Here is a 23,606-nt window from a genome sequence, read left to right on the forward strand (position 1 = left end):
TCAACATGGTAAGACCCCATCTCTACTAAAAATACAAAAATACAACCACACTGCCCAGTGTGGTGACAGGTGCCTGTAATCCCAGCTGCTTGAGAGGCTGAGGCAGGAGAATCACTTGAGCCTGGGAGATGGAGGTTGTAGTGAGCTGAGATCACACCACTGCACTCCAGCCTGGGCGACAGAGTGAGACTCCATCGCAAAAATAAAAAATAAAAATAAATAAAAATTATGGTTACAAAATTAGATAACAAATATGAGTATTTTTTAAAATGAGAAAATTACAAAATTATAAATTTTAAAAACTAAAGAATAGCTTCGCATCACAAAAATCCAGAAAAATAACATATTTTTATTAACTACCAGATGTATGTATACATGGAAGTGACTGTAAATTACATAAATATATCTCATTAAACCCAAACAAAATGCATCCCCGATTCAGCTTCCCTTTAGTCTGATTCCCAAAATGCCTCTGGCTACTCCAACGCCATCTCGCTGCTGATCAATACAACAGAGGGTAAGGGTAAGTCCTATGGGAAGAGACAATGGTCTTAACCAATCATAAGCAAAATCGCTTTATTTTACAAAAACATGGCTATGTGAGCTCAATGTCAGGGTGCCTTGAGCTCCTGAGCTCACAGTGTCTCCAGCTCAGCACTTTCCTCTCCTGCGGCTCCTTAACCACTGGGCCCTCTTCCTCCCTCATCACCCTAAATGGCCAGCAGGAGAGGGCCTGTGCTCCCAGTTTAATAAATTAGGAAAGCTCACATCTCCTGTTCCACACAACCCACCAACACAGAGCGCACATAATGGAAACTGTAGCAGAATGAGTAAGCAACGTTCATCCCACTGGAATTGTATGGGGTCTTGGCTCTAAAATACTTCCCAGAGATAGCAATCCAGATAGCAGCATTCAAACAAATCCTTTGCCAGCATGAAGTGTGTGTGTGAAAGCTGTGGGGGAGTGTGTCCCTCTGCAGCCAGGACATCAAGTGCCTGGGTCATTACCTTGACCTTTTCTATTCCAGGGAAGTCATGGCATTGCTAGTCTGTGAGTTGCTTTGTTTCTATGGCAAGGCTTATACAATCCCTTTTTTGGAGGCGTTTGCTAGCGATTCTGCTTTCTGAACTAGAAGCCCCTTATCAGTGCCACATAAACAGAGGTGAAAGCTGTGTCACCAGCACCACTGTCCCTGGTGTCATTGAGCCTGATGTCTGCCAGCCTGGACCACTCCACTGACTTTCTTTATGGGCCTTGGGGTCACCAAGCCTATATTGAATTAAGTACTAATTATCTGGGTTCCAAGAAGCAGGGAACAAGCAAACATCCACCCCTGGGTGAAAAAGCCATTTGCTGCCAAATGGTGATTTGGACTTTATAAAAGAACATAGTTGATGACCTGAGGCAGTTCACTTATCATTCATCTGAGCAAGAAACCAAAACTCCTCCAATAAACAAATGTCTGGCCTTTTTCACAAGGCTGGTAAGGACATGCTGGTGGCCCTAAAACAACCCTGTTAACAATATCAGATACACTGTGTAGCTGATGCCACAAATTCTACCAAAGCAATACCAAGGACACAGAGTTGGGGGACCAGAAAGAAGCCTGAACTGGACACTCAAGTAAAATGTGTGCATGACTCCATGTCCTGAGTCCTGAAAAAGTTGCAGACATTTTGAAAGAAATATGAAGACATGCAATGTATTTCCTATAACAGATGCCTCAAGTGTCAATCATCTTCCTTTTTTTTCCTGTTTCTTTTCCTTTCTTGTATTTTCTTTGTTTTGGTTTTGGTTTGGTTTGCTTTTGCTGTCTTTTTCATTTTCCTTTTAACACAACTACGCTCGTGTATGGGTGTAGTCCTGTCCCAGTGGCCCTGCAAAGCACTCTACACACATTATCTCTTTTATTTCACAAAGCAGTCCTAAAAAGGAGATGCTGTCGTTCTCATCTTACATATGGAAAAACAGAGGCTTGGCTAGGGAGCAAATGTATTAATGGGGTGTGACCCCATATCTGTCTCACTCACAGCCCAGGCCCTTAGGAGCACCTGTCATTTTTCCCTTCAGAAGCAGGTGGCCATCACAGCCTGTCACTGCCACACCACCTACTATTAGAGAAGGGATTCTTCTGTAGCCCTTACTTTGAGCTCCCTAAGCTACATCCCACCTACCCCTCTGTTTTCAGCAGCAGTTGGAAGGCAGAGGGAGGTGAGTGCAGGCTTCTCTAGGGCTGACAGTGCTCTGTCAGTTGTATCCAGGGCATGTTCTTTCAGCCTCCAGGCCCCTCCCCTGCCGCAGGGACTTGCAGTCCACAGATGCAGCCAGGCAGCAGAGGAGTAAAGCCCCTGACGACAGTCCTCAGCCAATGGTGAGTGGTAACAGATAAATACCCACCTCCTGACCCAAGACACAACTCTGGGAGACATTTCTGCACGTCCCCCAAAATAATCACATCATTATTAAAAATCTGCTTCCAGGGGAAACCAAACTAAGCCATCTCCCAATAACCCTTTCCATTCCCCCTGCCTGTTCAGCAGCGCTTCTGCTTCAGGGTATGTGTCTTTTATATGGTCAAGGCAAGCTGTGCAAATGAAGGACTTTCTTTCCTTTTTTTTCCCCTCTTAGCCAATTATTTCCCTTAACCACAGCTTTCTTTAAAGAAAAGAATACAAGAGACAGGGAGAGAGAAAAGCAAGGTCTAATCATTCTTCTCTTCCTTTGCTCAGAGTCCTTAAGCCCAGCTGCCTCATATCTCCATTACAAGGCAAGCTCATTAGAGGTACTGAGCACTGAACAAAGCCCCCCGCTTTGTTAAGGTGGGGAGCAGACTCCTGAGCACACTGTAATAAAACAAACTTAAATGATGACAATCTAACAAGTTAGTTAGCTAGAGAATATTATTTTGCTGTCAAGTATTTAGGCATAAATTATAGGCAGTTCAGATAAATGACTCTAAAGTTTGTTACTTTTACACACATGCAAAATTTAGAATGTTTTCCCCTTCACGTTGTTTGTTTTCTATTACCTGGAAATAGCATTGATAGCAACAATTTTTCTTCCACGATGCACACATACGCACATATACACATACCTGCTAAAAATCAAATATTCTGGATCTCCTTTTGCTAAAAGTAGTTTGCTTGTGTTTCTACCCTGACCAAGGATCATGATCTACCCTGACCGAGGATCGCTGTTGTAGGCTGAATAACGGCCTCTCAAATATGTCCATGTCCTAGTCCCCAGAATCTGTCAATGTTACCTCGTAGGAGAAAAGAGACATTGCAGATGTGATGAAGTTAAGGATCTTGAGATGGAGAGATTATCTGAGAGCGCCCACTGTGATCACAATTTTCCTGAGTCAGGAGACATCAGAGTCAGGGGAGAAAGCACTGTGACGACGGAAGCAGAGATTGGCAGGATGCAGCCAGGAGCTGGGGCATGCCAGCAGCCTCTAGAAGCTGACAAAGGCCAGGAAATGAATTCTCCCCTCAGAGCCTCCAGAAGAAACCAGCCCTGCCACCTTCACTTTAGCCCAGTAAAACTGATTTCAGACTTTGGACCTCCAGAACTACAAGAGAATAGGTCTGAGCTGTTTGAAGCCTCTAAGTTTGTGGTGATTTGTTATAGCAGCAATGGGAAACTGGTACAACTACCTCTCATCCTGCAACTGCCTTTCCATGCTGCCCTCACCTCCACCCCACTTTGCTCTGCCCTGACAACCTACACATTATACTCAAATGAGGGATTTGGGAGTACCCGGTCCTCATCGATCCTAAAGGACATGTCTTGGGGGTTGGAGGCCTCAAGGCAGCAGAACATCTGTACCATGAGGACAAGAAATGATTGCAAGCAATGGGATAGGATGTGCAGGAATAATCAGGAGTTCCGGACAGTGGTAGGGGCTACAGAAAAGGATTTTGGAATCATTAGCACTTAAGTGATGGCTGAAGTCAACCCACAGAGAGACTTCATAAATATATGATAGTGACTTAGATAGGACTAGGAAGTAGATCAAGGGGATTTGATATGCAAATGACATGTATATCAGAGATACTACAGAAAGTGTGATCCAGAGCATAATTTTTAAAACTTTTTCTTGAGCTGAAATATAATCTCAGTTTGATGATGAAGAGGATTACATATGATTCAGAGGAAAGCAAGCCTCAAAAACAACCTCTTGAGTTCTGTACTTGGTGCAGGGATACAAAATAGTCATGGTTTCTGTCCTTAAGAAGATTGCAGACAAATTTTATTACAACATAATGTGTGATATGACAATGACAATGGTGTCAACCAGTGTACTCATGGGGCACAACAGAGGAGACGGTCCAACCTAAGGACTGAAGAAAACCTTCCTGGAGGGAGTAATAGCTAAATGGATTTTGAAAAATCAGTGGGGAGAGCAAGAAAGGGAAGAATTCCAGGTACACGAAATAGCACAAAGTCAGAGGGGCTAGTGAGTGGATAAGCTCCCCCAAGAAGATTAGGCATGGTAAGAAGAATGGAGAAATAAAAACAGAGCCCTGGAGGATAGGAAGGGTTAAAGAAGAAGCAAAAGAAAAGAGACCCATAAATTAGTCACAGAAATAGAGGAAAGTCTAGAGAAAATGGCATCATGGAATCTAAGAGTCGGGAGCTTCAGGAAGGAGGGAGTTCAGTAAGACAAATACTGAAAGGGACAATAGAAAGAAAGCCATGAGTGAATTTCCTTAGAGCAGTTTTATTAGATTATGACAGGAAAATTTAAAAAAAAACAGAGTGCAAAACACTTAGAACTAAATGGAAGTGAAGAAGTGGAGGCAGCGTGCTGCACTTCCAAGTACCTTGGTTGAGAAGGAAATGAGAACCACGCCGACTTGTCAGGTTTTTAAACTTTGAAGACAAAAATAGGGTTTACAAGCTGCCACTAAAAAGAAGAGATAAAATTTAAATACACAAAGAGAAGATAAGAATCAACTTGGGCCATCCTCCTCAGACTTAGGCAAAACTAAAATAAGTGAAAATATCACCAAAGAACAGTGGGGTAAGCTGGCTGGGAAGAAGAAAAACATTTTAAAAGTAAGAGACTATATATAAAAAACTTGTCAAAGAAGTCTCAAATTAAAGATCACAAGAAGAATTAAAGACATCTGAAAGCAGATGCACTAGAGAAAGAAGTGGGAATAGTTAGAAAAATTTAAGACAAAGGAATAGCCTCTACATCAAAAAGGCAAAATTAACAATAGCAAGACAAAATGTGAAAATTACAACGTAAAAAAATAAACATAGGTAAGAAATTTCAGACAATTAATATATAATGATGAAGTAGGAGACAGGGGAATAGGTATTCCAAAAACCAGGTTTCCACAGTTAATCTGGAATTTAGCAAACAATTCCTAAGCGCTGACCTAAAAGATAAGATTTTATTTACATCCTAAGGAAATTTGATAGCAATAGACATGAAAATGAAAGTTGAGTTTAAGTAGGATGCTAAAATATTCTTTTTATAAAATGAACCGGCCAGATAAGATTTTGATGGCCCTAGCATAAAACTAAAGAGTTTATAGTTTACAATAGAAAACAAGTGGTTAAAATGGTAAAGGAAAATAAAGAACAAAAAGGGAATAATCCATGGTGTCAAATGCTGTTGAAAAGTTCAGCAGGATGAGATCTGAGAACTGATCACTGGAGTCTGGTAATGTCAAGGTCACTGGGGGCCTGGACAAAGTCTTTGGTGGAGCAGTGGGGAGGTAATTCTGAGTGGAGTGGGTTGCAGAGAGAAAGCAAGGAGAGGAAGTAGATATGATGAGTCCGGACAACTCTTTTGCCATTAAGGGGAATAGAGAAATTGAGCTATAGCTTATAGGATCAAGAGATTCTTTTTATATTTTTTTTAAAGATGGAAGACATCATACTACGTAAGACGATGGATATGATGCAGGGAAGACAGGAAAATCAATGAAGCAGTGGTGATTGACAGCCAATTGCAGAAGCCAAGGCCTAAGTAAGAGAGCAGGTGCAGGGCATATGAGAAGTGCTGGCTTTAGTAAGAGCAGTGATGATTCATCTCAGTTAACAGGAGGGAAGAGGGCACAGGGCCAGAAGCAGGGAGGTGAATAGATTTTGTAGCAGGAATCTGTGGAAGTTCCTTGATTGCCTCATCTCCGTGAGGGAGACAAGGCCATCAGCTGAGAGTGAGGAAGGGGTTGGTTTGAGGTTTGGGAGAGAAGAAGGGTGCAACAATTATCTACAAGAATGAGAGTAAATTGACTAAGGAGATTTAGTAGGATTCTAACATGGCATTTTCTACTTGACATTTGCAGTCATGAATTTTCAGTAAGACCAATCAGCAAGTTTGCATATTTTTCTCCAATCACATTCAGTGTCTCTTAGATTTACTAATCATGGTTAGGACTTGTCAGGTGAGGAGGGGAGGTACTGAAGGCATATGCAAGGCAAGGACTACTAGAATGGAACCATGAAGAGAAATGGGGAAATGAAGGGAGAAATAGCCAAGAGGTGGCAAAGTCAATGGATCAGAGGTCCCAGAAGGCAAAAAAAAATGTTGCAGTGGAGTTATTTAGAAATATAGAAGGTAATAATCAGAAAGTAGAATGCTAGCAACAGATTATAGAAGGTATATAGTTATTGGTAAGGGCAAAGTCAGAGTAGAGGTTCTTAACCCCATTAGACTTGCTAATATATTAGAATATTCAGATCTTTCCCAAAACAGAGTCAAAATCTCTGATGGCGAGGTATTTTTTATTTGTTTGTTTGTTTGTTTGTTTACCAGTGCCTTGGGAGATTCTAATATGCAGCCAAGGTTGAGAACCACTGGTCTAGGGTAGGTTTATGTTTAAAAATCTACCATGATATAGTGTTTTAAGCTCAGATTATTGTGTGGCCAGTTAAAATCCAACTCTCTTCCACATGATCTCCCGCTGGACCTTGTCTCTTGTATCCTATCTGGGAAACTGAGTTTTAAAAATCTGATAAACATAGGCATTTAATTTTTTCCTCTTAATTCCTTCAATCTTATTGACTTGTAGTTTGGCTTATTGAGATAATTTTAAATTTTGTTTTATAATATTAGCTACATCTTCCAACTTCTGGCATCCACAGAGATGACTAGCAAGCCTTCTATGTTTTCCTGTGAATTAAAAAACCATTAAATGATCCTAACCAAGAAAAGCCTAACAAAGAAGTGATGTTTTAAAACAGACATCATTCTAGGGATCCATTGCTCTTGGGGTCACACCTCTTTTTTAACTTTTATTTCAGGTTCAGGGGTACATGTGAAGGTTTGTTACACAGGTAAACGCGTGTCATGGGGGTTTGTTATACAGATTATTTCATCACCGAGGTACTAAGCCCAGTAGCCAATTGTTATCTTTTCTGCTCCTCTCCCTCCTCCCACCCTTCACCCTCAAGTAGACCCCAGTGTCTGTTGTTCCCTTCCTTGTGTTCGTGAGTTATCATAATTCAGCTCCACTTATAAGTGAAAACGTGGTATTTGTTTTTCTGTTACTGCATTAGTTTGCTAAGGATAATGGCCTCCAGGTTCATCCATGTTCCTGCAAAAAAACATGACCTTGTTCTTTTCTGTGACCCATGGTGTATATGTACCACATTTTCTGCATCCAATCTGTCATTGATGGGCATTTAGGTCATTTCCATTTCTTTACTATTGTGAATAGTGCTGCAATGAAATTCACAGGGTCACACCTTTTGACCAGCCAAGAATTTTCTCATTTCTTCATCATTCCACAAATATTTGAGGATTGCTGGCTATGGGCTAGGTCCTGTATGAAGTCATGGGATGCAAATGTGATCAAGACAGGCATGGTTTCTGCCCTCATGGAGCTTACATTCTTTTAACGAGACAAATAATAAAAAAAATTAATCAGCCAAATAATTAGATTTGTGGTGTGTGATAAAGGAAAACAAACAGAATGTTGTCCTGGAGAATACTGAGACAGATAACTGAAAGCTATGGTCCCCAAGTCACGTATTAGCCCCAACTTCTCAGTTGTCCATAAGGTTACTATGAAAGACTTAGGAAAGATGTTTCTGAAATCCAGACTTCAAGCCTAATGCATGCTCCTGCTCTAACCATGATGTGCCATGACTTGTTTTTTATGAGCCCCTACTGCTTCTCTCTCTTTCCAAAGATTCTGATAAACCTTCTGCTTAATAATCCATCCTAAATTTTAATGAACTCAATAAGCAATTGTTTCAAGAATCCATTATTTTCTCATTTTGACATAAGAATATCTGGCTCATTAGACTTCTGGTTGTAATGATAAATCACTACTATTTATTTTATATTATATATACATATTTGAAAACTCATGTGCTATTTTGCATTTAACCTTTATAATACTCTTATGAATATACTTTTATGCCCGCTTAAGAGAAGCTGAAGCCATAGCTCAGAGGTTTGAAAGTCCTCCATGGTTACATAGTACTTCAGTGGAGTCATGGAGATGTGAATCCAGACAGTCTGACTTGGAGCCAGAGCTCTTAACAATTATGTCCTACAGAGTCTAGTAACAGTCTTGTTCTCCAAGATAAACAGCTACAGTTTTCATATCACATACATTTGGATAATAATGCGAAGAAAAGATCAAAATTGTAGCATCAGGATGGGTAGGATAATCTCAGTCTTATTATTTCTAACTATGTCTTAATAATGCAACAAACAAAGAAATAATGGTAAAAACTTGTAAGTGGCAATAGAAAGATGCAACGAATAATTGCATCCAAGAAAATGGTTTAATAACGATAATAACCTATGGTGTATCCTCAAGTCTGAAGCTGAGGTCAGACCCTCAACCTGTACTGAGCACAGGGACATGACCCCATATATCCCTGATAATTACAAAGTGATCACCAGCATCTGTCTGGTGTTGCCAAAGGGCTTGCTCTCCTTATATTCACAATTGGAAATCAAACAATTAATTCTTGCCTCATCTGTATTCATTCAAAGGATGGAGTATAATGTGCAATAAATGTCATTATTAAATACCTTGTTAAGTCCAAGATCGATCAGTGCGTGGATCTGATTGGAATTTCCCTATAGAGGGAGAAAGCACGCTTTCACTATTAGGGAAGGCAAGATGTATTGCTGTAGCCTGAGGCCAGAAGAAAAAGTCTTCTACTTTAGTCAATGAGTGCCCACAGTCCTTGATGTCTTTCAATAAATGTCTGATAAATTAATGGAGGCATAGGAAACAGGAATTGCAGTGACAGTATAAATCAGTACAAGTGAATGAAGATCTTTCCCACAGCTTTAGTGACCAATGGACAGCACTTTACCTCTATTCAACGCTCCATTTTTTCAATGCTAGAGAAATTCACAGATTCAGATTCAATGAATGAAAGCATATCTTAATTGATAAGATGTCTGAAATATAGAGGAGTTTTAATGAGGCACACCTTTGTAAATCACACAGAAGCCAATTGTACATGAACCAGACGCAAGCATTACTAAGTAGGTTGTCTCCCCAGTCCTTTCAATGACTTAGATAATGATTGTTTTTAATTAATTCTTTCTCTTTATCTGCAAATTGGAGTTTCTAAAAGCTTTAAGTAGCTTAATTTTTCTTCTTATCTCCATTCTGGCTGACAGAAAAATTTGCTTGGCTAATCCTTTCTTCTTAGTAAAAATAAATAAATAAACTTCAGCTCAACCCTATCCAAATAGCTACAAATTCTGATGCAATTAATGAAACTTTATAATAATTAAATTCAGTGTACTTATCAACATATTACATAACAGTCACATTGCATTGACAAACCTGGCAGACAGAAAGGAGCATTGTGGAATGCCTACCATTGGTGAGGTATCTTCTATCTGATAATGTCTTTTGATCCTCCCAACAGTTCCATGAGGCCACTACTATTAAAAGATTCCGAGAAGTTAAATAATAGCCTTAAGATCCGACAGCTAGTAGGTGGCCATGTGACCATAGGTCAGTCTTCCTTTAAAGCCCATGGGTGCTTTTCTCATCACATTATAAAAGACCAAAATCTCTGAGAGCCAACTCAGAGCTTAAGAGCTGCTTTTAAGAGAGTGGCAATTAGCCTGCCTTTATTCCTATTTTCTTAATCACATATATTCAAGGTTAAAGTTGTACTTCTTTGAACATTTGTCCACATCTTAAGCATCGTGAATTTTGCTCTATTTGCAATTTTGAGAAGAGGAATACCTAGAAGAATGTTCTGGATGCAGCATGTAGAAATGAATCTCAAATACTTTTAGAAAAGTAATTATTAGAGCAAAGATCCAAGGAAAACTGATTCCCTTAGGTGGCAATAGGAAGAAATTGGGTTAGATATTGATAAGAACTTACTGACTAAGGGGCATAAACACTGAAGTGAACCAAGAAAATTTAGTGACACCCTTGTGTGGACCTATATAACAATCAGTAATTCATCATCCATCAGAGGAAATGTGTATGGAAGCAAAAGAGGAGTCCATTTTAGATAGCCTCAACATGTCCCCATCAACTGATGACACCAACAGGTAAAGTAGAAATATACCAAACAGCACTAGATATTTGAATCTGGATAGAGCTCCCACATCTGTTTAATTTTCAGTGTGATGGCTTTTTTTTTCCCCACAGAGCCTATACAAACAGCAGCTGGCACAGCAGGTTTTGGGAAACTCAGAGGGCAAACACAGTACAATGAACACAGCTGTTAAGCCAACAGACAATATAAACCCAGAAGGAGACAAGCTCTAGGTTTAGACAAAAGACATAAAGCATCACAACATGTTGGATAAACTGCACAGAGCCTAATTGCTCAGCCAATGAATGAAAAAAAAAAAAAAAACAGAATAAAACTGAGTGGTTTCTAAGCCAAAGGTGCACCACACAGAACAGCTAAATCTGCCCCTGCTACAGCTAACACATTTAGATGGCTCCACAGGTTTCCAAATAGGACCTGGAGTTGATAGAACCCACCATCAAAGCTATAAAATAATTTTAAGATAAAATTAGTAATGCTTATTAAAAGGATTTTTTAAAGAAGAAGGTAAATACCAACTTTTCACCAAGGAAAAAACCCAACACAGCTAAGATTTTAATCTAACCTGAAATAATAACAAATGTAATGGAGACATTTCATCAGATAAATTTCCCTCTGCAGTCTAGGCTATAAGACATTTTAAACAACAAAACTTGTCTGTGTTTCTCTATCATAGACCAGCGGTCCCCAGCGTTTTTGGCATCAGGCACTTGTTTCCTGGAAGACAATTTTTCCAAGGACCGGGATAGGAGGACATGGTTTCAGGATGAAACTGTTCACCTCAGATAATCAGATCATCAAGCATTAGATTCTCATAAGGAGCATTCAACCTAGATCCCTCGCATTCATAGTTCACAATAGGGTTCACGCCATCTATGAGAATCCACGGCCACTGCTGATCTGACAGGAGCTCAGTAGGTAATGCTGGTTTGCCTGCTGCTCACCTTTTCCTGGGCAACCTGGTTCCTAACAGGCCATGAACCAGTATCAGTACCAGCCTGACATAGACCACTTTGAATCAGAAATCTAATATAACATTCATTCATTCACTATACATATATAAACTAGTGTTTATGATTCTTCTCATGCATAACATAAACTTATGAACAAGATTCCAAAAATAACTTCTGTGCATCTTTCCAACTAATAAGACAAACAAGGGCTCATATTGTGTATTTTGTGGTACATTTGTCATATGAAGGCACCTGCAAAAATATTTATGGGGAAGTAGGGATGACAGGCTGACATGGGGTGATAACGAAAAGCACCATCAGCCTTAACTACAGCAATTTCAAATATATGATTGTTTGATATCAGCTCTTTACAGTCATTAATATCTCACAAGCACAAGCCAAATGGCTTCAAATTAGAAAAAGGTATATATCTGGTTGCATAAGGAAAACCAAAAACAGTAAGTGGTAAATTATGATTTTCTTTTTCTTTTTTCCCCAGAATTTTGGTTAGCCATCACCTGAATGAGTCATCTTTTTACAGAGCAAACAGTTCTTTATGGTGGTATAATTCCATTTGGAGTCAAGGGGATGAAACCTACATTTGAAACCAAGCACTTTATTTAAAGTGAAGTGAAAAGGAGAGAATCCAAGTCTCACTTAACATCATTCATTTCCAACACTGCATATAGCTTATCTAAAGAATAGGTGACACCCACTCTCAGAACTAGAACTCATGTTCTGACTGCACTTGGTAAACCATAAGAGACAATGAGGAGAGGCAGATGCACTGAAAGAGTATTAACCCATCTGCTGCTGGCCTCTTGCTGCACCAAGAACTTCACAGACAAGCTATTCAACACCAATCTTGAGGCCAGAAACGTTTCTGTGCTATGCAAACTTTTCATTTTAATGAATATCAACTATTTACTAATGATCTGTTCTTGCCTGTGAAGAGATCACAGTGCAATAGAGAAAACAGAATCCAAACAATGATAATTCAGTATGAAAAATACTATTAGAGGTATAATCAATATACTAGGAGAACACAGAGGAGGCACAAACCCTTGCTGGCATGTTGGGCAATAACAAACAGAATACAACAGAACATAAGAACTACCCCAATTACATAGGAAGAGCTGAGTTTGGGGCAGGCATGATCCCAAATGCTTACATGTTTTACCTAACTAATTCTTACAACTGAGTGAGATAGAGAATAATAAAGTATAACATTCATTAACTTATTTAATTATCACAACAAAATTGTATACTTCTTACTACCCCCGTTTTATAAATCGAGAAACCGAGGCATTGAGAGGTTCATTAGCTTTCCCAAGGTCACATAGCAAGTAGGTGGTTTAGCCAGCATTTGAAACCTAACAATCTGGCTCTAACATTCACATGCTTACCCACTGTGACATACAGCTTCATCCAATTACCATCTCATATTTAAAGATGAAGAAATTAAGAGCCAGTTGATGAGTGGTGGACTAGATATGACATGCAGGTGGCTGATGGCAGAGCCTCCTTCCCTAAGCACCATGTCATGAGAAGGGGCATTTGAGCTGGGACTGGAAAGATGAGAATTCTGCAAGATGAAGGCAAAGGGGAAGTGTGTTCTGGAGGGGGAAGCGAAGAGTGTGTACAGAGAACCAAACATTGTGGTGGTGGGGGTGGGGTTCTGACACTGAGAAATGGTTTGCAATGGCACAGTAAGTACTCTGGGGTTGCCGCACTGACTGCTTTTGAAGCAGGTGGCACAAAAGAGACTCCCCATCCAGGAAGAATAGGCACTCGAAGAGAAAAGCATCCCTGCCACCTCCCAAGGCTGCCATTCTAGAACTTCACCAACAACCAGTTGCTATCATTTTTTTAAATTCAATTTTTAGCATAATCTCAAATGCCAGAAAACAATCCTTTCCTATTTGCAGGAGGTTTTACAGGGCTGATTAGGACTAAAAAGGCATTATTCCCTGTTCCTCTTATCAGGAACCTCATTGACAGAGGCATTTACTTTCTATGAATACAAATGACTATGGCTATTGTGATTAGAAGCAGAAGAAATCCAGCTCACAGACCCTGAACACAATATCTGGGGCATGACAGATATCCCAGTCACTCCTGGAGCAGGAGGGAGAGCTGAACAGGCATCATGTTGAGAAGACCCACCAGTGCTGGGCACATTTGGTGAATCTAATTAACAGGGGCAACTTGTTGGCTGGGCACAGTGGCTCACGCCTCTCATCCCAGCACTTTGGGAGGCTGAGGTGGGCAGATCACGAGGTCAGGAGATCGAGACCATCCTGGCTAATACAGTGAAACCCTGTCTCTACAAAAATACAAAAAATTAGCCGGGCATGGTGGTGGGCGCCTGTAGTCCCAGCTACTTGGGAGGCTGAGGCAGGAGAATGGCATGAACCTGGGAGGCGGAGCTTGCAGTAAGCCGAGATCGCGCCACTGAACTCCAGCCTGGGCGACAGAGGGAGACTCCATCTGAAAAAAGAAAGAAAGAGGGGAAAAAAAAAAAAACGGGCAACTTGTCCTGCATTACTCTAATAGTGAGCATTAGCTAGTCCCTTCCAGCAGCCTAGTATTGATATTATTATCCTTCATATGGGAGGATGGTCACCACTGGAGTGGAAGTGAGGATGACAATGTACCAGACAAGTCATGCAAGGTGACTTCCAATCAGACTGTTTCCTCTGAGGAGTTGGTCACCCATCACCCTTTTTGAGAGTCTTTATCATGGGCAAGACCAGCCTGCTTAACTGGACCAGAGACCGGTACCTCACCTGAAGGTAGTTTTTACAGGCTGCTTATGTGTACCCTGACCAATACCAGAGGGTGACACCGTCAGATTTTCTCTGGAAGAGTCTGAATGCAAGACATATAAAGAACAGTAGAAAGGAGAGTGGCAGAGAAGCAAGAAAACAGAGAGATGCTGTAAACTGAAGTCAAGGAACAGCAGGTGCCTGCTTGACTGGAGTATCTGTGAGCAGCATGAACTTGATCACAAGCACCTCTCTCTGCAAAGAGAAAATCACTAATAGTAATGGCACATGCTAGCTTTTCTTCTGCCCTCCAGTACCCCAGAAGGCTGACCTCTATGCCCTATACATGTATACCTGAGATCCCTTTTCCCATTGGGTAGTGCCAATTGGAGACCATGCAGGAGACGAAAGAGCAGGAGGAGAGTCTGCAGTATTTCTTCCTGTTCCCCCTTTGCCAGCAATGCGCTTCCAATGGTGACTGCAGCTCTCTTTAATGATGGCTCCTGTCCACGGCCCTGTCCACACCTCCCTTCTCCCAGGTTCCAGCTTTTCCTGTCAGGCCCAAGAGTAACAACAGCTTCTCACTACTGCTAGTCCCTGCCTGCTTCAGTAACCCATCTGGTTCCCCTGCTCTTGCCCACACCTCTATAAATAATCCCTTCATTAAATTATCTTTCAAATCCCAGCCTGTAGCCTTTCCTTTCAGTTGGGGCTGATGTGTGACAGAACACAAAATAGAGAGCAACTGACATAAAATCGATGGAATAACAGCTGACCTATCAGAGCAATGTTTGTGTCCTACGTGACATCCTTTAAGAGGCCTTCTTATTCTTCCTGTTCCTCTGTTACAATAAATCAGTAACCCCAGCAAGGCTCTCTGGAGAGCCTCGGTAATGTATGCAAAAACTCAGGGGGCCACTGCATGACTTTCCTCATGATGGTGTTCATTCAACCAGCCACTTTTCAAACAAGCATTTATTGAGCCCCTACTATGTGCCAGGCATCATGCTACGCTCTGGGGATAGAGGATCAAAATAGACACAGTCCCTGCCCTCATGGACCTTACAATAGTGGGTGGAGATGAAGGTGGGGGACGACGAGAGGCAGGGGCTAAAATGGGGAATGGAGCAGAGAGTAAACAAGTAATGCCAACAAGCTTATAATCACAAACCGTGACTAGTTATTCAAAGGAAAATGGAAAACAGGTAAGAGAATAATAGAAGGTCTCATGTAGAACTTCATCTCTATTTAATGACTGGAGCTGCTATCAGCCAAACTCTCCATCTTATGGATGAAGAGATTGATACAGAGGAAATTAAACCACAGTGAGTACAGAAAAGAGCATGAGATAAGCTGTTTAGGTAAAAATGCTTAGGCTGGCACTGTGAACCCATGTCCCCTCCAATAATGCATCTTCTACTGAAGACAGATAATGCTTGGTTTTGATAGATGTGTCATGTGGAAGACAAGTTTTATGATGGCCAACGTTAGTCCAGACATTGTCCTCAATCCCTGCTTTCAAAGGTTCCTAAGCTTCTAGAGAACCTATCTCCTGCCAGGCAAGAATTTTAGTGTTTGAAGAGTTAGTAAACGAGGCTAAATGGTGTGCCACTCACATCCTTTGTTCCATTTAGAAAAAGGTTCTCAATGCTCTCCTTTTTCTGCAGGCACAAAGCATTTAGAAACATCCTCCAGAACCCCTCCCACCTCATCTACGTTTGTCTCCTCATATTATCGCTTCCCTAGGAGTACAAGCATCCCAGTTAATAGGGCATCAGAATTTCTGAAAAAGAGATGGAGGAAAATCTGCCTTTTACTTTCTTTTGGTTCCCAATGTCTTGAATAAAGCAAAGCTCTGTCTTCAGTTTGCCTTCTCACTTAGTGATCTATGAAAAAAAACAAAGCGTGAATTTTTGGGGGTCTTATTTTGAGAATAGAGTAATTTGCAATCTTTGATGTTTTTATATAACATTATTTAAATATTAAATAAATGATTATTGAACTCCTGTTATGTGCCAAATATTGTGCTAATCTCAGGGGATGCGATGATGGGCTAGACCTACATGGAGCCTGCCTTTAAGGAATTTACAATGTCGCCAGAGAGACAGACAAGTAAGAAAGCAATTGCAATACATTATAGTAAGTGTCACGTAAGGGTACAACTGAGTCTTCAAAAAGTTTATGGAAAATGCATATTATTTTAAAAACTATGCATGGAGCTCAATTTTTTGTACCAAAATAAACTCATACTAACTTTTTATAATATGTCAGAATGGTATCTAGTTTGAGTTACTAAAAAGGATAAGACATCATTTTCAATTGAGCCCTATCGGAGCAACAGGAATTACACTAATATTGCAGCAAGAACAAACATCAAATTTATGATGAATCTTGGGTGCAGGAATGATGAAATCATTGATGCTTTATGAAAAGTTTATGGGGACAATATCCCAAAGAAACCAGCAGTTTACAAATGAATAATACATTTTAAGAAGGAATGAAATAACATTGAAAACAAAGCCCACAGTGGAGACTATCCACATCAATTTGCAAAAAAAAAAAAAAAAAATTAATCTTGTTTGTGCCCTAATTGAAGAGGACTGAAAATTAATGACCCAAACAATAGCCAACACCATAGACATCTCAACTGGTTCAGCTTACACAATTCTGATTAAACAATTAAAGTTGAGCAAATTTTCCACTTAGTGGGTGCCAAAACTATTGTACCCAGGTCAGCTGCAGACGAGAGCAGAGCTTTCAATGGAAATTTTAAACAAGTGGGGTCAAGATCTTGAAGCATTTTCTCAAAGAATTCTAACAGGAGATGGAACATGGCTTTATCAGCACAATCCTGAAGACAAAGCACAATCAAAGCAATGGCTATGGAGATGTGGAAGTGGTCCACTCAAAACAAAAGTAGACTGGTCAAGAGCAAAAGTCATGGCAAAAGTTTTTGGGGGATGCTAGAGGAATTTTGCTTGTTGACCTTCTGAAGGGCCAAAGAATGATAACATCTGCTTATTATGAGAGTGTTTTGAGAAAGTTAGCCAAAGCTTTGGCAGAAAAATGCCTGGGAAAACTTCACCAGAGGGTCCTCCACCATGACAATGTTCCTGCCCATTTCTCTCATCAAATAAGGGCAATTTTGTGAGAGTTTTCATGTGAAATAATTAGGCATTCACCTTATAATCATGATCTGGCTCCTGACTTCCTTTTGTTCCCTAATTTAAAAAAATTATTAAAGGGCCCCATTTTCAGTTAATAATGTAAAAAAGACTGCATTTACATGGTTAAATTCCCAGGAATTTAACCTCAGTTACTTAGGGATGGACTAAACAGCTGATATCATCACTTACAAAGTTGTATTGACCTTGATGAAGTTTATATTGAGAAATCAAGTTTATATTTTTTTCTCTTTTAATTCCATTTTTCCATGAACTTTCTGAAGCCCTCTCGTATAAGGCACTTAACAAAGGATAGAAAAGTCAAGGAAGACTTCCCAGAAAAAGTTTTCACTTTCAGTTAATGCCTGAAGGATGACAAGGAGCTAGACATAAAAGTGTAGTGGGTGAGGGATTAAGACTGTTCTAGGCAAACGCAACAGCTTCACGTGCAAAGCTCCCGAGGTGAGAGAGAGGTGCATAGAGATGCTGAAAGAAGTTTATGATGGCTGTAGAAAAAGATTAGGAAAAACTGTGTTGAAGTCTGAGGTTAAAGCAGTAGGATGTGGCCAGGTTATGGCCAGTCTTGGAAGCCAAGTTAAGGAAATTGGCCATTATCTAAGGTCATTAGGAGTCCTTGAAGAGTTCTAAGCAGGAAAATATGTGACGAGTTTTATATCTTTAAAAAGTCCTGTTGGCTGCAATGTGAGATAACTACTGAAGGACTACAAGACTAGAGGCAGGGAAACTGTTTGGGGAAGATGTTGCCATAATTTAGATAAGAGATGGCCCTGGCCTGGACTAGGGTTTTGGCCCAAGATATAAAGAAACAGACAGTGTTGAGCTATTTAGGTGACCGAGTTGACAGGACTTAGATATGGGCTGCATGGATATAGGAGGTGAAGAAGAAGGAGACCCAAGGATGATCTCAGCACTCTTCCTACCTACCTAGGAGAAGGGTGCTGAGAAACTGAGGAGCAGGCTTAGTGGATCGGAAGAAAAATCGGGAGTAAAACTTTAGATATGAGGAGTTGGAGGTGATTTTAATGTATCCCAGGCAAGACACTTAGTAAGCAGTTGAATAATCCCTTTGGGAACCAGGAGAGAGACCAGGGTTAGCCACAGATGTGGAAGTCACTAGCATATAAATGGTGATTAAAACCATGGATAGGTAGCAAATGCTCAGGAAGAGGGTATTGAGATGAGAATAAAGCTTGAGCGAGAACCCAGAAGACATTAACATTTTGTGTCCCATCAAAGGAAGAACAGCCTAGAAAGGAACAGTTGAAAAGAATAGGAAAAGTGCACGGTGGCCATTCCACAACCCCAGAGTGCAGGGCGGAGGTTACCCTGAAGACCCAGGGCCAGGCTGCCTGTGGGGAGGTCCTGGCTCCACTAGTAAGCGAGAGGAGCTGCAGCAACTTACTTAGCTTCCTGGGCCTCAGTTTCCCTCATTTTAAAATGGTAATAATAACATCTGTAGAACTTGCTTCATAGAGTGGTTCTGAGGTTCAGATGACTTACTATGTATACAGTGCTCAGAACAGGAACTGGCATGTACCAAGAGCCCATCAGGTGCTTCTTGTTAAGTGTATCTTACAGTAAACATCTTATAGAGTTCATTTATTTTGCTAGGAGTCACGTGTTCCAAGTAATAAAAAAGTGCATAAAAATGAACTGCTTATATGTGTAAGCCACTTATATTCATAATTATCCCCAAATAAAACTTGTATTTGAATAGAACTTTTATGTAGCAAAAAGCTTTCATTGCTCCTTTAATTTACCCCACAATCCGGTGAGCAAAGACAGCTGTTTTCTCATCCAAGAGATCAAGAAAATTACCCAAGTTCATGCAGAATGTAAGACGCAGACTCAGGATTTGAACCCTAGTTATCTGGTTGAAGGTTCACTAATCATCACAGGTCAGTCTCTCTTCTTTCTCTGCTTGGAAATAAACTTGTAGGTCCTTGTCTCCATAGCACTACAAAAATATTTCCATTAATTTTCGAGATGGCTTTCACCTGCAGAACTCCTGCTATGCTAGTAGTATAAATCTAGTACTGCTGAGAGGCTGCGGGTCAAACGACGTCAGGAATAAATGTTATTACTATGGTAGTGCTCTTGAACTCGGCCTCCCCCCTCTGTCATATGGTAAGCTCCAATGGTCAATCCACATTTGAAAGACACTAAACAGCTGATCAAACTATCAGGTACAGAGTATCCTTCCCAGCCCCATCATTTCCAATGGCCTGATAGAAAATAACTGAAGGCCATCCAAATAGACCAAGTGGTTATGTTTTGTATTCTTTTGCAATTTAACTTAAGAAAATCCAGCAATTGAATGATCCTTATGCCCCAGGTTGAGATTTTTAAAAAAACAGATCAGGTGAGACTATGTATTCAAAACTCTGAAGAGGTGGTTGGTTTCTCAAAATTTGTGTTTGTGGACACAACATTGAGTCAGAAACGGTTATTCTGCAGCCGACATTGTGTTCCAACAACCATCCAGACTGAGAGGTGAGTCATCATCCGTCAGGCACTTCATGAAAGTTCTTCCACTTGGTTGTCACCGGGCAACAAGGGGCTCTGAGCAGCACGTAATTAAAGCCGGAGCAGCTGAGAGGGAAAGGCGGCTGATCATTCAGGTGTCAAGAAAGAGCCAGGTTGGCAGGATGATGGATTGAAAAATGCATTTAGCCTTGCTCTCTCCCCAAACCCTACAAAAATGACAGTAAAGGGATTTTATTACAGGCATAAACCCACAAGGACAAAGAAAATGTGAAAAGAGACAACAGTAATGAAATTTTGGAAGCTTGAAAGCAGATGGGCAAGTGGTGACTGACTCAACAAACCTGAAAATATGAATCCTAAGGCGGTAGCCGGAAAGCCAAGAAGCAACCAGATTTACATTGCATAATCCCCAAATGGCTCAGGAATTAGCAGGACCAGGCATTTCTAAAAGTAGGAAATGTGAAAAGAGACAACAGTAATGAAATCTTGTTGGGGCCAAAAGCAAGAAGATTCACTGGACGTCTTCTTAAGAGACCATCAGACCCTCAGAGAGCCTTCCTATGCAGCAGGATAGGTATAATAGATTGCATTATCTTTCCATTTTGTCAGCCCTCCCTCTGCTGTGTGATTTTGTAGTCACTCCCACTAAAAGCAGAATGTATATCTGTGCCTCACTGAGGTTATGTTTGGCTAAGAGACCTCCTTGGCCCATGGAATGTGGGCAGAGTACAGTGAACAAAGTCTGAGCTTGGGCTACAAAAGACATTGTCTCCCTCCACTTGTTCCTATTGAAGGTCTGACATTGCAGTAGAAGAGAATTCCTGAGTAGCCTGTTGGTCCAAGAAGAATGAGCCACATGGAACAGACCTGATCTAAGCCCACAGCCTGAATCCAAGCCCAACCAAGCTCAGATGACCTGCAGTCCCATAGGCTAGAAACAAGCTCTTGTAGCTGTAACAGGCCACTGACATTTTAAGGTTATTTGTTCAACAGCAGAGTTGACTCAGATGGCAATAGGTACCCAGAAGTACTAAACACTACAGTGTATAGTTTTTAGTACAGCAGCATTCCACTTCTAGGTACCCAACTTCCTCTCACCCTTTGGTTTTGGAGGCCTCAGGCACTAGGCAAAGCCATGTAGGCAATGCCAAGCAGACACACCTCTGCCAGCCCTCCTTCTGGGAGAATCGTTTCCAATGGTGGTCTTGGTTTTGGGAATAGGTCACAGGTGGCAATATATTATAACTATAACCTATTGCAATATATATGTTTTCAGAGGCTAGAAAAAATGATGAGGAAAATATTATAGGAGACTAGAAAAATGGTGCCCCATGTTTTTTAATGGCAAAATGTTTGGTATAATTGTTACCTACAGTAACTTGGAAGATTGAAAATATACCTAATGAACTCAAAGCCTTGAGCAGGGAGGTGTCCAGGCAGCATGCTGACAGAGGCAACCAGAGCACCTTCAGCAATCTCAGAGTGAAGACAGTGAGGAGCTGGCAAAGACGGAATAATTTAGAGGACAGGCCATGCTCCACAAACGTCGGGGAGAGAGCACACCAGAGGCTGGACTAAAGCTGAGTGCAGACTCCCTGCTCAACTCTGCCTCAGATGGGGTGGATTTGGAGGCACCTGGGTTTGAAGAGGCTTCAGTGCCTGCCATCAGCCATGACTGGAGCCTTCTGGAGCTGGTGATTCCTGAAACACTTCATGTGTGTGTCATATTTTAACATTCCTCCCAGTGCCTGGTACTCAGTAAATGTTTCTTGAACAAATAAACAAATGGTTTTAAGTCATCTGACCCCCTTACTTCGGTTTCCTGGGTCTCGTTCAGCGATACGTTTCCACGATGGATATCCATCCTGATTCTCAAGCTATAGAGAGGCCTGAGAACTTCTATGGTCTGTTTGTCCCACTTCAGACTGTCCCTCAGGCATCCACAGGTAGGACCAAGTGGCCGGCACCCTCCATGCTGAGCCCCCAGTCCTCTCCAGAGCACAGAGTCCAATGTCAGTCAAGGCACAGCCATGCCTGGACTAAGCGAGAGAGAGGAAGGGGTCATCTGGCTAAAGTATTGTTTAAACACCTTATTTCTCTGATAACTTTTTTATCATGTCAACAAAAAAGGAGCAAGTTCTTCCTAGGGCAGTGTTAGACCCAAGCTCCTCTTGGAATCCCTGGAAGATGCTGGGCAGGAGGGCAAGTGGGAACTGACTGCTGAGTGTATCTGGGAGGAAGCCCCAGAGAGCTGCCCTCCTTGTCGTCTGTTCCTGAGGGAACTGAGAGTGCTGGGTCTTGTCCACGCAAAGAATGCAAGTACGGGACTCCGAGTCTGTCCCATGAAACCACTGACCACTCACATCTTCTTCCCCAGCTCCCTCTCACACCAGACCCACTGAAATCTACCAGCCTTACAAACTGCCTCTTCTCCACCAAGCTGTGACATCCCTTCCTGATTCCAGCATCTCCTCTTCCTGTGGCCTCATCTGCCATCCATCTTTGGCTGGCAGAACCCTACTTCCTCTTACCCCCTGGTTTTGGGGGCTGCAGGCACTAGGCAAAGCCATGTAGGCAATACCTACCAGACACATCTCAGCCCTCCTGGTAGAATCATTTCCAGTGTTGACACCCCTAGGCCTGCTGACCCCCCACTCATCTCTGGTCACAGCTGAGAGCACCTGTGTTGTCAGCAGGCTCTTGATGGGGGCTTTGCATCAGCTCCCAAAGCCCACAGGGCCTGAAGGCAAATTTCACACCTAACACACCCCAACTGAGAAGAAAGATAGGAACATAGTGGGAAAGATTTGAACGTTGTGATGATGAGAGGCCCTTAAGTGTGGATGGCACTACATGGTTCCCTGGGGCAAATTTTTTCCGGGTGCTAAGGGAGCACAGGAGATCCGCACCTTGTGAAGATGAGATCAGAGTTCTCTGCCTGGCTTGCCAACTGCCTGTGCGGTCACAAATGCAACTGACAGAGCTGGCTGTCAGAGGCAACAGCAAAACTTTTTTTTTTTTAAAGAAATAACACTTTCTATTTTCCAGTGTTTCCTTCTATCTCCCTCCTTTCCTTCATCCCTGCAGGTTTTGAGGAGTTTGGGTGGCTGCACATCCTAGATCTCTGGTAACGAGCCCAGATTTCTCACAGGAACGCTTCTGCCACTGGCCCAAGACTTCAGTCTCTCACAGAGTGGAGGAGCTGTCAGGACAATCACATTCACATTTGGGAGAATGACAGCAGCTCTTCCAACTTGGGGCAGATGGGGTGGTGGCTCACCCCCTTGTCACCAGATGAAGACTAGCCGCTGCTGATGGTGGCTCCTCAACCTAAGAGTCTCTCATTGTTGGTGCTTCCCAACTTAAAGAATATTGTAGGAGGCACGAAGTTGCCACAGTCCCTCAGAGGTCTTCATGATGTGAACCAAGGGTCAGCTGATGGCTGTTAGGACTTGACCTTATGCCAACCATCTTTGTCAATAGCTCTCTTGCCTCTAATCTGGAGCGACACCAAGAGTCAGGCAAAAGTCTACCTTGCACTAACTGGCGTGTAAAACAAAGATGACATGCAATTATCAAACTGCCCTTCCCAAGATCCGAGGAAATCTTCTTGCAAGGACCAGGGTTTAAAATGAAGGATCAGAGATCTCAAGGGGGTCCTGTAATAAAACAGTTTAAAGAGAACCAGGAGGGCTCA

General features: G+C 41.6%; 1 protein-coding gene across 5 annotated transcripts in view; it reads right to left on the reverse strand.

Annotated features, from left to right (window-relative positions):
• The window catches only part of NCALD (neurocalcin delta), a 433,033-nt gene that overhangs the window by 239,467 nt on the left and 169,960 nt on the right, over positions 1 to 23,606 (reverse strand). The window contains exon 1 of one of the 5 annotated variants that reach the window (XM_017962204.3): positions 3,096 to 3,114. The exons of the other annotated variants lie outside the window; for them this stretch is intronic. The gene's annotated coding sequence lies outside the window, so the exon portion shown is untranslated. Of the gene's footprint in view, positions 1 to 3,095; positions 3,115 to 23,606 lie in introns of those variants that run through there. 5 annotated transcript variants of the gene reach the window in all.

Source organism: Papio anubis, chromosome 8 (genome assembly GCF_008728515.1).
Source record: "Papio anubis isolate 15944 chromosome 8, Panubis1.0, whole genome shotgun sequence".
Classification (NCBI taxonomy): Eukaryota; Metazoa; Chordata; class Mammalia; order Primates; family Cercopithecidae; genus Papio; species Papio anubis.